Source organism: Heterocephalus glaber, unplaced genomic scaffold, assembly GCF_053883595.1.
Source record: "Heterocephalus glaber isolate CG9 unplaced genomic scaffold, H.glaber_assembly_v1.0 deba00001868, whole genome shotgun sequence".
Taxonomy (NCBI): domain Eukaryota; kingdom Metazoa; phylum Chordata; class Mammalia; order Rodentia; family Bathyergidae; genus Heterocephalus; species Heterocephalus glaber.
Genome location: NW_028258506.1, coordinates 668,236 through 684,453, shown reverse-complemented (window position 1 = coordinate 684,453; position 16,218 = coordinate 668,236).

Here is a 16,218-nt window from a genome sequence, read left to right as displayed (position 1 = left end):
CTGAGCCCCAGCCCCCCATGCTAGATCCTGAGCCTGAACCCCAGGTCCTCATGCTAGATCCTGAGCTGGAGCCCCAGCCCCCCATCCTAGACCCTGAGCCCCAGTCCCCCATCCTAAACTCTGACCCCAGTCCTCTGTCCTAGACCCTGAGCCCCAGCCCCTTGGCCCTGGTAGGCAACCCTGCAGGACCTGCTGATGCCTATTCCAGCCCCAGTCAATGCCCTGCACCCACCCCACCCCAAGCCCTGGCACATGGCACCCAGCTTACCAGGCTCTGCCTCGGGTCTTGCGCCTGGACTCGCCACATATAGAGGCTCAGGTGTGAGCTGTTCACTGCTGTCCAGCCCATGCCCAACCCTCTCTCCCATATCTCCCTCCACTTTATTTCCTGTGCCCTTCAGCCCTCATGGCCACCCTCCTCCACAGCTTCTGCCCTGGCCAGCACACTAGTGCCATCTGATACACCACATGCAATACAACCAAGCAAATTTTGTGTGCTTAGGTTTTTAAGTGATGGGCTGTAGAAATGGTTCATTTTCTCTATCAGTCAATAAATGTTTAAGGTTAATAAAAAAATAAAATAAGTCTGATTGGAGTCTATGAGGAAACAGGAGAGTGCAGATAACATAAAAAAACTGTTCACAGAAGAAATGGCAGAAAATTTCACAAGCAGGGGAAAAGAACTTGGAATACAGATAAGTGATACACATAGGAATCCAACTAGCCATGACAAAACAAATCTACACCTAGGCATATAATAGTTAAGATTCCAGAAACCCAACAGAAGAACAAACTTCTACTAGCAGTTAGAGAAAAGAAAAAAGAGTCACATAGAAAGGAGAGACCATCAGAATCACCTCAACAGAAACCCTCAAGTCAAGAAGAGTCTGCAGTGAAAGATTTCAAATTCTAAAGGAAAACAACCTCCAACCCAGATTTATGTACCCTGCAAAACTATCTTTAAAATTGATGGAGGCATGATACTTGCATAAAAAAGAGCAGCTGATAAACTTCATGAATACCAAACCAGCACTACAAAAATTTTAAACAATGCCCTAGGAAAAGATAATGAGGATCATCACCCCTAGAAGCCCAGAAGAATGAATCTATTGGGGATGTGAAAAAATTAAATGCAAAATGAGAGATTAAAAAAGAATCATGACAAGGATAAGTGAATACATGTCAGTTATAACCATCAATGTTAATGGTCTCAATTCACCAATCAAAGAAATACACTGGCAGAATGGTTCAAGAAGCAAAATCTAACGATATGCTGCATACAAAAAACACACTTTATAAAAAGAGAAACTTGTAGACTGAAAGTTAAAGGGTGGAAAACCATACTCCATGTGATAGGAAACTGAAAAAAATCAGGAGTGACTAACCTCTTTGCAGATCAAGTGGATTTCAAACAAACACTGATTAAGAGAGACAAAGAAGGCCACTACATCCTTGTAAAAGGACCAATCCAAGAGGAAGGGATGACAATCATAAATATCTATGCGCCAAATACTAGTGCACCCCAAAAATGAAACAAATACAGACAGACATGAAAAATTAAGTACACACTAATACAATAGTAGTCGGGGAACTTAATAGTCCACCGTCACAAATAGATACATCTACTAAACAGAAAATAATGAAATACTGCACTCAATCAAACTCTTGGACACATGAATTTAACAGGTGCTTACGGTGTCCCACCCACGAAATCAGAAGGCACTTTCTTTTCAGCTGTACACAGGTCCTTCTCCAAAGTAGACCACATGCTAGTTCACAGAACATGTTTAAGTAAGTGCAATGGAATTGAAGGTATCCCCTGTATATTATCAGACCACAGTGCGATGAAATTGGAGATCCATAACCAAAGAAACTGCAAGAATTACATAACACATGGAAATTGAACAGCACACTTCTGAATCACAAATGGGTCACAGAAAAATTGAAAAAACAATAAGAGTTTCTTCATTTAAATGAAAATGTAAATACAACATATTGGAATCTATTGGCCACAATGTGAGTAGTCTTATGAGAAATATTAATAGCACAGAATACTCATATTACAAAAAGCAAGCCCAAATAAACAACCTGATGGTGAAACTCAAGCATCTAGAAAAAGAAGAGCAAGACAAACCAAAAGCTCATACAAGGAGGGAAATTATAAAGATCAGAACACAAATGAATGCAATGGAGACTAAGAGAATGAAACAAAATATTAATGAAGCAAAGATTTGGTACTTTGAAAGAATACGCAAAATAAAAAAACATAGCCAACCTTATCAAAAACAGGAAAGAAGAGATGCAAATTCAAGCAATAGGAATGAAAAGGATGAAATTACAATGGATTCAGCAGAAACTCAGAGGATCAAAAGCACTACTTTGAGAAGCTCTATGCCAGTAAGATGGAAACACAGAGGAAATGGAATAATTGTTAGATATGTATGAATTACCAAAGTTGAAGAAAGAATACCTAAACATTCTAAACAGTCAAATATCAATCAATGAAATTGAAAACATATTTAGAAACTTATCAACTAAGAAAAGCCCAGGCCCTGATGGCTTCACGGCTGTATTCTAAAAGACATTTAGAGAATAATTATTGCCAGTACTGTTTAAACTCTTCAGTGAAATTGAAAGTGAATCAATACTCCCAAATTCATACCTGGAAGAAAGCATCACCTTTACCACAAAAGCAGAGAAAGTCCCAAATGAAAAAAGAAGTAGAGGCCAATCACACCAATAAAAATAAATGTAAAATCTTCAACAACATACTGGCAAAGAGAATGCAGAAGACCATCAAGAAGAGCATACACATTGACCAAGTGGGATTCATCCCAGGGATGGGGGAATAGTTCAACATATGCAAATGAATAAATATAATACACTATATTAATAGTGTCAAGGACAAAAACCACATGATTATATCAACAGGTACAGAAAAATTGTTTGACAAAATCAAATAAGCATTTATGATTAAAAACCCTACAAAAATGGAATAGAATGCCTGTACCTCAACCTGATAAAACCAATCAAAAACCAACAGCCAATATGATACTAAATGGACAAAAACTGAAATTCTTCACAGTAAAATCAGGAAGAAGCCAAAGATGTCCACTATCAACACTCCTATTCAATATAGTTTTGGAAACATTAGCCACAACAATTAGACAAGAGAAAGAATATAAATAGATATATGAAACAAAGAACTCAAATTGTCATTATTTATAGACCACATGATACTCTATATAGAAGATACCAAGAACTCCACCAAAAGTCTTCCACACTTCATAACCAAATTCAGTAGTGCAGCAGGACACAAGGTCAAAACAAAAATCAATACCTTTCTTAAACCTGAATACAGACTCACTGTAAACTGGAAAAACAGCTCCCTTTGCAATTACAACCAAAAAAATGAAATACCTAGGAATAAACCTAATGAAAGGAACCAAAGACCTCTACTCTCAAAGCAATACCAAGTGAAAAAAGAGATTGAAGAGGATATCAGAAAATGGAAAGACATCCCTTGCTGCTAGGTAGGAAGAACAAACATAGTGAAAATAGCCTTACTTGACATACTCCATATGTGAAACTAGGGATGGAGTATAGCATGAGTGTAATAGGTGGGAAAACTATCAAAGTATGTTATGGACAAATAGGCCACAATTAATCTGTATAACTAATAAAAAGAATTAAAGTAAGGTACAATGCTATGCCACTTTACATAAAAAGAAGAGGCTATAATTTACAAAACAGGAAATATAACAAGTAATAGCAGGAAAGCTATAATCTGGCACAGTGTAGTGAATATAATATATGCCAGCCACTGTGAAAAACCTGGCAGTTTCAAAAATAATCAAACATGTAATTATCATGTGATCCACCAGTTTTACTCCTAGGCAAATTTTCTAGATAATTGCAAGTCAGTGCTCAAAAAATAAATGTATATGAAAACTTGTGGCAACAGTATATACACTAAGCAAAATATGGGAAAAATCTAAATGTCCATCAATGAGAGAATGCATAAGCAGTGTGTACATACCGATGGTATAATATTATTTAGCCACAAAAGAAAAGAAAATGGTTAACATTACAGATAAAGCCATGAAAAACAGGGAAGGAAGGAAGGAATGAGAGAGGGATGGAAGGAAGCTATATAGAAGAATGCAAGAAAGGAAAAAAGGAAGAAAGACATTAAGGAAACAATAAAATAAAGGAGAATGGTGTAAAAGAAGGGTAGGCCCAAAGGAGGGAGGCAAAAACCTGAAAGCAGAACGTAAAGAAAGAACTTGAAGACCACAGGAAATGTAGGGACAACTTAGGGTTGCCCTAGGCATGACAGGACTGTGAAGGAAATGAATAAGTTCTCTTCAAGGATTATTTTTCACATTGAAAACCCAGTCACTGTTTTTAAAAAATGTAGGGTAGCCATGTATATTAAAAAATAAATGATGAATCAGCTGGAACAGAGGTTAGGTAGAACTATTGAAGACATCGTTGTAGGATAAGATTTTGTGAACAAAACCTCAGTTGCCCATGAATTAGTACAAAGAATCAACAAGAGGGATCTCTTTTTATGAAAAAGCATCTGCACAGCAAGAGAAACCACCAACAGTGTGAAGAGTCAACCCTCAATGTGGGGAAAAACTTCAGCTTCTGTTCCTCAGACAAAGGTCTACTATCTGGAAACTATAAAGAACTCAAAAAAATCAGACCTCCCGAATTTAAAGACCCAATCTGAAAGTGGTCTTCTGAAATGAAAAGACATTTCTTAGACAAAGAAGTAGAAATAACAAACATATGAAAGAGTGTTCAACATCAGTGGTCATTCAAGAGATGCAAATGAAAACAATGCTGAGATTCCACCTCACTCCAGAAAGAATTGCTGCTATCATGAAATCAACCAATAACAAATGCTGGCAGGGCTTTGGGGAAAGAGGAACCCTGCTCCACTGCTGGTGGCAGTGTAGACTGGTGCAAACACTGTGGAAATCAGTATGGAGATACTTCAAAGAACTAGGACTGGAAGTCCCATTTGACCCCACTATTCCACTGCTGAGTATCTTCCCCAAAGAATTAAAAGAATCATACAACTGTGATATGTGTGTACCCATGTTCATAGCAGCATAATTTGTAACAGCTAAAACTTGGAAGTAGCCCAAATGCCCATCAACTGGAGACTGGATAAAGAAAATGTGAGGTTGTTTTAATGAAATGGAGTACTACTCAGCCATAAAAAATGAGAAATTAAAGACATTTATAGCTAAATGGATGTACATTGAGGTGATACTCTTAAGTGAAATAAACAGAACACACATGGGTAAATACTGACTAGTTTCCCTAGTGTGAGAAACTGAAAGTGTAAATAAGGAATAAAAGGTATAATTGATAATGTGAAATAGGAAGAAAAGGGGTAAAGGAGAAGGGGAAGAGGGACATGCAGGGTAAAGCAAAGAAGGGATTGTCCTTAATATGAGAAAATGAAAAAATGGAAACAGTCTTTGTAAATAGGGAGGCATGGAGAGGCTGAAGGGAGGGGAGGGGAAGGGAGAAAAATAAGGACTGAGAGATATTATGTAGAGGTACAAATTTCCAATGATGAATGTCATTATATTGTATACTTAAAATGTACCAATAAAATAATTTCTTAGAAAAATATATGCTATCAAAAGGAAAACATGCATGCATGTTCTGTTTATTATAGCAGTGTCCTTCACAATAGTCAAGGATTATTGTTTCTGTTATCAGATTAATAAAGAAATGTGGCATATACATAACCCAGACATAAAAAGAAGTAAATCCTGGTATTTGTTACTTCATGGAAGAACCTGTATGACATTACGTGAAGTGAAATTAAAGGATCCAGACCTAGGAAGGACACACCACACAAGTTCACTTATATATGGATGGGTCTCTGAAAAGCAGAACTCATAGAAGCTGAGCAAAATGACAGCTACCAGAAATCATGGGGATAGGATTAGATAAATTAGGGTCAAAGCACACATTTCAGTTAAGAGAAGAATAACTACAAGAATTCTATTGTACAACACGATGAATATGATTGATAAAAGTAAATTGTGTACTTGATAAAAATGGAAAGTTATCAAATGGAAGTGAGAAAATAATTGCAAAACACATATTTAATATGTCAAGTATCGAAACTACATAATAATGAACTATTACAAGTCGTAAGCCAAAGTACAATCTACACAAATTGCTAAATGTGAAAAGAGTTAAAGTGATACATTTCAGAAAATATATTAACTGCCAACAAATACATGAAAATGTGCTCAATTGGTCATAGGGAATTTCAAATAAAAACACAGTGAGAGAGCACTTCATAGTCCATAAAACTCTGCACTTTCCATTAAAAAATTTCCATGTATTAGCAACGATGGGAAGATAGCAGCAACTTCATACATTAGACTGTAAAAAAATGCCAGCTACAATAAAAATGCCTTTCGAGTTTCCACAAAAAGTTAAAAATGCCGTCACTAAATGACACAGCTGTCTCACTGCTATACATATGACCCAAGTAATTGATAAGCAATATGCTCATGTGCTGCTTGGCAAAGAAGATAGGTTTTGGGGACCTGCTTGCTCTGGCTTGCTCCACCAGCTTACCACCAGCCACCAGGACAGGGTGAGGAGGACCCCCCGGGCAGGCCCACCAGCTGATGGCTGGGCCGCGCAGGCGCCTCCAACAATACTCCGCCCCTCCCCCTGCCTCTGGCCTTTTGGCTGTGCAGCTACTTGATTACACACTGCAGAGGCACAGGGGGACAAAAGCCATTGTCAAGAGCTCCAGAAGTGAACAACAGAGAGAGCTCCTGTCTCAGTCTCCCTGATGAAAACAAGCCCACTGGAATAGTGAAGGGAATCTCTGCAATAAAGTCACACCAGACCAGACCTATAGGAGGAATGGATGGAGGGAAGGAAGAAGAAAAGGAAGAAAAGAGAAAAGATCACAAAGAATAAAGCAACATTTCAAGACTTATCATAGGCATTTGTATCACTATGAATCACATGAGAAATTGCATTCAAAAGTAGATTACAGCATTGTGTTCCAAACCCAATGATTTTAAGAGGCAAAAATTGATGTATTAGGCAGAAATATAAAAGTACACATTGAAAAAAATAGAGTACAACCCCTCAAAAGTGTGATGTGCTATAGTTTGGAGCTGAGAATATTGATGTTTTTCTGTAGTGGAAATCTGTAGAATTTGTGAATCCAATCTTTGTTGCTACAAAACGAGGGATAGCAAAGTTAGAAATGTGTGTGGTTTCAGGTCACAGGTGTCAGGCTTTCCCATCTTAGATTCCTTCTTTCTTACCCTAATAAACTAAAAATAAAAGTGATGCACAGTCGTGATACAGCTATCACTCTGATGTGTTCATTCTATTTCTTCCAGGAAAAACAAGAAAAAAATAAAATTAAAATGAATAATATTAATATTTACACACAGTAATATATTTTGAGGAAACCATGTCAACATTATATGTATGTTTCTGTAAGTCAAGATGTAAATATGTATATCAGGCATGCATGTAACAAAAGTTGCCAAACGTGGAACTTTATAGATTATTTATAGGAAAGAAAACTTACAAGGAAAGTACAGAGGGAGTTGTTGAGGAGAAATAAATATAAAAATATATAAAACAAAATCATAGGGAATGGAAAAAGTGAGGTATATTTAAAAGTCATAGTATTTGTACAATGTCCATTTTGTTCTGAGGCCAATGATCCATCACAGACAAGAAGCTGCTCTACTGAGGAGTCTTCATAGGGCTCACTTCACACCCTTGTTCCTCAGGCTGTAGATGAAAGGTTTCAGCATGGGGGTTACCACAGTGTGCAGAACTGAGGCATTCATGCTTCCATGGGAAGAATGGGTCACAGCAGAGCTGAACTACAGCCCAAGTGCTATTCCATAGAACAAGGAGACCATGCATAGGTGAGACCCACAGCTGCTTTATACCTGCTCGCAGTGGAGGGTGTGCTCAGTTATGAAGAGATAATCTGAGAGTAAGAGAGGATCCCTGTGACAGGCAGTACCCCCAGCAGTGCAGTCACCACATGTAGGAAGATGGTATTGATAAGGACTTCAGAGTTTGCTGCCTTGAAATCCTGAGCCATTTCACAGAAGAAATGGGGAATTTCACTGACTGTGGACAAAGTGAGATGCTTCATCAGTAGAAAATGGATAAAGGAAGCACAGGATATTATGATACAACACACCAGATCTAAAAGGCCACAGAACCAAGGGTTCATGACAACTGTATTTGATTGGTTAACAGATGGTGACAAAGTGGGCACAGGCCATCATGTCAAAAGGACATCATCCATCTCAACAAAAGTATTTAAAAGTGTACCTGAGTGAGGCACTCTATGTAGGAGATGCCTTTGCTCTGTCCCTAGATGTTCATTAGCATCTGTGGGACCTTGTTAGAGGTGAAACAAATGTCCTCAAAGGACAAGTTGGAGAAGTACTTGGGGGTGTGGAGGTGGGAGTCAGAGCTGATGGCCAGGATGTTGAGTAGATTCCCAAGCATTGTGAACAGATACATGGACAGGAACAGTCCAAAAAAAGATGCTGAAGTTCTGGATCACCGGAAAGGCCCAGGAGGACTAGTTCTGAGGCAAACATATAGTTTGCTGCTTCCATGTACCTGGTACTTATGCTGGGAAAGAAGATAATGAAATATTTAAGGACAGCCACCTGCCACTTCAAATAGTTGTCACTTTACAGTATCATTCATGGATAGATGTTCTTCACTAATAGATCCAGCCAATGACTGTGATGCAGTCAGTCAAGTATCATCTCATTTTCATTAAAAAACAATTTTTTGCAGTACTGGGGATTGAACTCAGGACCTTGCAAACTTGCAAGGCAGGCACGGTGCTGCTGAGCTAAATCCCCAGCCCTTAAAGTATTTTTAAATTTAAAGTTTTACATCTTTAAATATGTGTAATTTATAAATAATTACTCAGAATTTTTAAAAATTAGACAAAAGCACACTACTGTCATTTGTATATGAATCTTTGGACATCAACTAATTTTTATATGACGCTTCCAAAAGATTTGAAAACATTTCTTGATTTTTTTCTTTATAATCTTAATTGTTTACTTATTACTGAAGCTCTATAATATTGATTAAATATAAATTTTCAACTCAGACAACCTTCATTCTTTGAGGAGCCACTTCATGGATTTGTGAATGTTAAAAACAATTCCTAATATTTTTCATTTTAAAAGTATTATTATTATTTTTATTACTATATTTTGTATTTTAAAATGCCCTGTGCATAGCAGACTCTCAATAAGTGTTTCTTTTGTTATCATTAATATTATGATGATTAAACTCTCCCTTTATGTTCATTGCTTGGACACCTAAATTTCCCCATGAAAAGTAAAAAGCTGTGATTTACAAACTGGATTCTTAAGTTAGACTTCCTTTAATATAGTTTTATTTAATCAAAATACCATCAGTGTGATCCTCAGATAATAATTTCAACTCTTAACATGTGATTCCTTTCTACACTAGGGGTCATAAATATTCACCATCAGGTCAGATTGGAGGATGAAATTAAATGACAATAATGTGTTTGTTCTCCTTGGATAGAGTAGTGAACATTTCATACTCATGAGCTGTTATTGTGAACATCACAAAAAATCTGTCCTGCATGACTATCAGTTATCAATATGCCACTTAACTGGGGCAACCACCAAGGAAGAAATTCTGATCAACATAAATACAACAGGTGTGTGAGATCTTTTAGACACAATTCAGCACTTTTAATGAATAAAGTTCCCCAAGCCTCATTCTTTCAGAGAATTCCAGCCAGATAAATTGTTCCAAAAAGAGGAAAACTCATTTGCACTACATCAATGCAAGGAGGATAAAAAGTACATCATCATTTAAATCAAATAGAAGGCAATTTTAATGTGTGTGCTCATCTATGCTAGGCATTTTATTAAAATAAGCAGAGTTTATGATTAAAATGTACAATTGATGGAATTGATTATAATATTCAGTCATTGTATAAAATTGGTCATCCTAGAGAAATTAAAAGACAAACCTATGATTAAAATACATGTTTCAAATCTCCATTATAGAAAAAGACTCAGCACTATGAAAGCCTGAGGAAATTAATTAATTCAAAATAGAAAAGACTTCATTGAAGTCAAATTCATTCAGTCAAACTGAGGAGGAGCTTTTCTTTGAAATAGATAAGTTTGAGTTGGGAAAGGAAGGATGGATATTTATTAATCAGGGAAAGTAAAGAAAGAACAAACATTCCAGGCTAAAAGAAAAGAATGTGCAGTTGTTTTTTTGAGACAATAAGCTGGTACAGGAGGGGATTTGAAAGCCTGTAGCAGTGTAGAGCAGGGACCAGGGTCATGAAGGACACAGCATGTAAGGCCCACAGTAGAGCTTCCTATAATCTTCCTTATGTCCTTCTCACATTCACAGATTGATATTGATTTGTGGGCCTGAGGTTGTGCCAGTTTTATCTAATCATTTGTATTTTCAGGGTCTCACATAGTCCCCATTACGCTGTAGATGTTCCACAAATTCAAATGTCTGATGGGCAGCAAATATTGGGATGAAAGTGCTAATCATAGCCTACAAAAAAATGGGCCAGTGAAGAGAAACCATAACCATAATCACAACAGAAAAAAGGCTTTGAGAAGCTTTCGCAGTCATTAGTGTTCTTAGCAGTTAAGTCAGAGTCTCTTGGGACATAAGGAAATCAAGGACAATTTTTAACCCAGTAAAAAATTGTTTGAAATCATATTCAACAAGATATGACAAGATCAAGTACTACAATATCTGTGACCACAGTAAAAAAAAATGCCAAAATCAAGTGCTACAATATCTATTAAACTAAGGAACATGCCAAGACAGTGTAGTCCAAATTCACTCATTTAATATTTAGTGAAAAATTGAAAGAGATTAATAAAATGAGAAAGAAAATTAGGATGAGTACCACACATAAGAAATAATTGTATCATTGCATTATTTTGAAGACACCAAAAATAAGAAGGAATAAAAAGGACAAGAATAACAATATAGAACTATTCAGTGAAATGAATAAATCAAAATTACCAGCAAAAATAAATTATAAAAGAAAAAAGCAATTACATTAAAAACAAGATAGACAATGTGTCATACATAATAGATATTTAGTGAGAACTTTAAAAATAAATTATTTTTGACTAGGAATCTGCAATTTGTTAGAGACTTCAGAAAGATATAGACTCTACAGAAAAATTAATAATCAAGGAATATTAATTTGCAATTTAAATTTTCTGAATTGTAGAAAAAAATAAAGAAAAGAGTGCAAACTGAAAAAGATGATTCAGTGGAAAATAAAATACTTTCCAAATATAGGAACATCAGAGACTAAACAAACATTGAGCTGTTTTAGAATTATTATTTTCAGTAAGGCCAGTACCTACTTCCTCTTTTATTCTTGTTCCACCTGGCTCACTAGGAAACACTGACATTCTCCAGTGGCTTCACTGTAGATATCCTGTCTCCATGAACTCTCCCTCAAAATCCACTGGGATTTCAGAGAGGCTGGGATCAAAGAATTGTAGATAAGGATCAATGGGGCATGTTTAAAGTTCCTAGCATCTCAACTGTTGAATTCTCAGAGTTCCTCATTAAATGAATTGTTCTGGTTTTTTCCTGGTCTCCAAATCATTCAGCTCCCATGAGGTGCAGAGAAGATAGAACAAAAATGTCTAAGTGAATTTCACATCTACTTAGGCAGCAATAAATGAAAATAGAATTATTTCTTCCAGAAGAAAAGATTTTGTTTTTTCTTTTGTTTGATTTAAAAGTCACAAAGTATCCCCTAAGGAAAGAAATTTCTACAAGCTAACAAACTTAACAATTGTGGTTGTAGGGCCTCCTTAAAGAATTTTGAAAGCTTGTAGATCACTTGCTTTCCACAATGTTAGATTCATGAAAATTGATCATGTCATGGTAGATAGTGAACTAATTATAATTTTATCCCTATAGTTGTAATACTTTTAAAATAGAGATATATGAGATATATATATGTATGTATGTATGTATGTATGTATTTAAATGAGCAATATGATAAAAATGTTGTTTTCTCTTGTTCTTTATTTTAAAATTTTTATTTTATTTTATTTCTTTTATTTTTTAAGGATGGGCAATAACTGAAGAGTACAAAGTTATTTTTTAGTGAGTTCACAGATATGTTCTGAGATTGCCATGAGGACTGCATATGTCTATAATACACTGAAAACTATTGAATTGTGCACTTCTGATGGATGATTTGTGTGACAAGAGAATTATATGTCAATAAAACTGTTTATGAAAAACTAAATTCAAAGACATCAGAAAATCTATTATCTTGTGGTTCAAAGAGAAAGAGTGATATTAAAAATAATGCATTCCTATTTTTAAAAAAGTTGTATAGAGCACAGGATTGCAAATCTCCTGAGAATAAAATCACATGGAAGTGATTAGAAGTGTGTGTGTGTGTGTGTGTGTGTGTGTGTGTGTGTGTGTGCTACTAAGGATCCAACACAGGGCCACATGAATGTTAAATAAGTGCTCTTCCACTGACCTATACTTTAACCCTGGCTTCTTGATTCTGGTTAAGAAAACACCTTTACATTTCAATGCTGCCTACTCACAGTGTATTAGCACCAGCAAATTCACCAGTCCTCCAAGTCCATATAGAGAGGCTTAAAGGACATGCTTACTATAGGAGAAACCTCCATTATAAGATTGTTTTATGGGCTTGGAGAATAGCTCAGGGGTAGACTGTTTGCCTAGCATGAACAAGGCCCTGGATTCCATCTGAAGCACTAAAATAAATAATAACAAGATTATTTCCTGCCTCATATTGAATATTATGGAACAGCAACTATTGAAAATAGGTGATCAGTAAGATAAGATGAAATTTTTCCATCAAGACTAATGCTTCATTTATTAAATTGTTTTTTATTCTCTATGTGTTTGTATATGCAAAACTGCAGATTCATCCATTCACAGAACAATTTTTCAAGAAATTTTGTTCAGCTCACTGGATAAAAACATGGAGCAGGGAAGATATTTCTTTTCCCATAAGGAACTGACGATGACAAATTTTAGGAAAATAACAGAAATGATAGTTAGACACAGAAATTGAGTATGGTTTGCAGGGGAACATTATTGCTAGAACTGTATAGCATCCATCCATCCCTGAGTTTCATCCCACTACTGCAGTAATAATAAGAGACAGGAGATAGATGAGAGGGGAGAGAGAGAGGAGAGAGGAGAGAGAGACAGAGAGAGAGAGAGACAGAGAAACATGAGAGCTGAGGGGGCTCTTAGGGAAAAGGAAGGGAACAAAAGAGGAGACAAAGAAAGGGGGAGACCCAGAGGCTGGTCATTCCAGAGGTAACTGTGCACATACCCTGAGAAGTAGCTGTGAGGCTCAGGCCTGAGCAGCTGCAGGGGGATCACAGCCAGGGGTTCACTCCCAACCCAGAGGCTCCTGAACACCCACCCAAGCCAAATTCCAACCCAGAAAAGAGCTGCAAAAGTGCACAAGCTTCAGCCAGAGGCCTGCCATAAAACTGGCCACAGCCACTGACCCACCTGGAAAAAGAGCGGCCCAGGCACACAGGCCATACCTAGAGGCTCACCCCAATACCACTGATAAGTGCGTGGAGACCCTAGCCAAAGCCTGTGCGGACAAAGGGAACTGGGGTGCACAGTTCCCAGCCAAAGGACCTCCCAGACAACAACCACATAGAGGCCCCAGTGAGAAGCACACCTGCATGCCATCCCAAGTGTGCAAAACAGCCGCATAGAGGCCCCAGCCAGAAGCCAACCTCGACAACAGGTCAGCTCAGGGACCAAGAAGACCAGCACTCTCAATCCAGGAATTGGTGTACTGGTAAGCAGTAGAGTAAAGGCTGCTCAGTGGCTTGTTGAGAGTTCAAAAGCACTGGATGACCAAATGTGAGGCAGCAGCCTGCATCTGCTGAAATGAGAAGACACACAAATAAGTCTCAGAACAAGATTTCCAGATCACCAAAGGGCAAAGAGATGGAACAATCTGGTACTCAATGACCTGGATTCACTGAAGTGGCCATTAAAGAAGACCTGGAAAAATCAAATCAGAAATAATTTCTCAGATAACAGCAGAGTTTGTGCCCATAGTACATGACATGATTAATAAATCTAGAGAAGACACATTAAAAAATAGAGGAGCTGAGGAACATGATGGAATCCTAACATAGGAAACAAAGTGAATCCATGGCACAGATGCAAACAGATTTCTTGAGATTAAAAACTTCTTTGAAAGTTTATAGACCAGAATGAGCAAATGTGAGGACAGAATTCCAGAAAATATAGATGATAGGATGACAATTAGTGAGCAGGAAAAAAATTCTTAAAAATAGTAAAGACCATGAGAAATCAATCCAGCAGCTGCTAGACAATATAAAGAAGAATAACATCAGACAGATTGGAGTCAAAACAGAAACAGGAGAGAGGGTAGACAACATAGAAAAAAATAACTTCACAGAAGTAATGGCAGAAAAATCCCCAAACAGGAGAAAAGAACTTGAAATACAGATATGTGAGACATATAGGACTCCAACTAGCTTTGATCAAAAAAATCTACATGTAGGCATATAATAGTTAAGATTCAAGAAACCCAACAGGAGAAGAAAATCCTACAAGCAGTTAGAGAAAAGAAACAAATCACATACAAAGGAAGCCCACTAGAATCACAGTAGACTTCTCAATACAAACATGCAAAGCAATAAGACCTTGGAGTGAAGTATTTCAAGCCCTAAAGGAAAAACTATCTCCAACCCAGATTGATGTATCCTGCAAAAGGATTCCAAATTAATGGAGAAATAACATACTTTCATGACAAAGAGAACTTTAAGAATTTCATGAATACCAAACCAACACTCCAAAAACATTTAAACAATATCGTAGGAAAAGACAATATGAATCACAACCCCAAGAAGCCCTGCAGAATGACAAGAAATTAAATGCAAAGGGGGACTATCAAACAAAAAGAAAAAGTCATGACAAGGATAAGTCAATACATACCTGTAATAACCATCAATGTTAATGGTCTTAATTCACCAATCAAAAGAAATAGACTTGCAGAATGGGTCAAGAAGCAAGAACAAACAATATGCTGCCTACAAGAAACACACTTAATTCAAAAAGTATCCCATACATTGAAAGATAAAGGGTGGAAATCAATACTCCATGTGACAGGAAACCAAGAAAAAATAGGAGCAGCTATACTTTTTCCAGATCAAGTGGATTTCAAACCAACACTGGTTAAGAGAGACAAAGAAGCACACTACATCCTTGTAAAGGGAACAATCCAGTAGAATGAGATAACAATCATAATATCTATCCACAAAACAATAGTGTGCCCAACTATGTAAAACAAATACTAACGGACATGAAAAATCATATAAGCACTAATACAATAGTAGTGGGTGATCTCAGTATCCCACTGTCACAAAAAGATAGATCAACTAGACAAAAAACAAACAAGGAAATACTAGAACTCAATCAAACTCTGCAACAAATGAACTTAACAGATGTTTACAGAGTCTTCCACCCCACAAAATCAGAATACACATTCTTCTCAGCTGCACATGGGTCATTCACCAAAATAGACCACATACTCACACATAGAACATGTGTAAGTAAGTGCAAAGGAATTGAAGTTATCCCCTGTATATTATCAGACCGTAGTGCAATGAAATTGGAGATCGACAGCAAAAGAAAGCACAATAATTTCATAAAAACATAGAAACTGAACAACACACTTCTGAAAAATCTATGGGTCACAGAGGAAATTAAAGATGAAGTCTGATAATTCCTACAACTAAATGACAGTGATGATACAAGATATTGGAATCTAAGGGACACAATGAAAGCAGTCTTTCGAGGGAAATACATATCAGTGAATAATCACATAAGCAAAACAGAGTGATGTCAATTACACAAGCTGATGTTGAACCTCAAGCTTCTAGAAAAAGAAGAGAAGGACAAACACAAAGCTCATACAAGGGAGGAAATTATAAAGATCAGGGAAGATATCAATGCAATGGAGACTAAGAGAACAATACAAAAAAAAAATCAATGAAGCCAAGAATTGGTTCTTCAAAAGAATAAACAAAATTGACAAACCCTCAGCCAACCTCA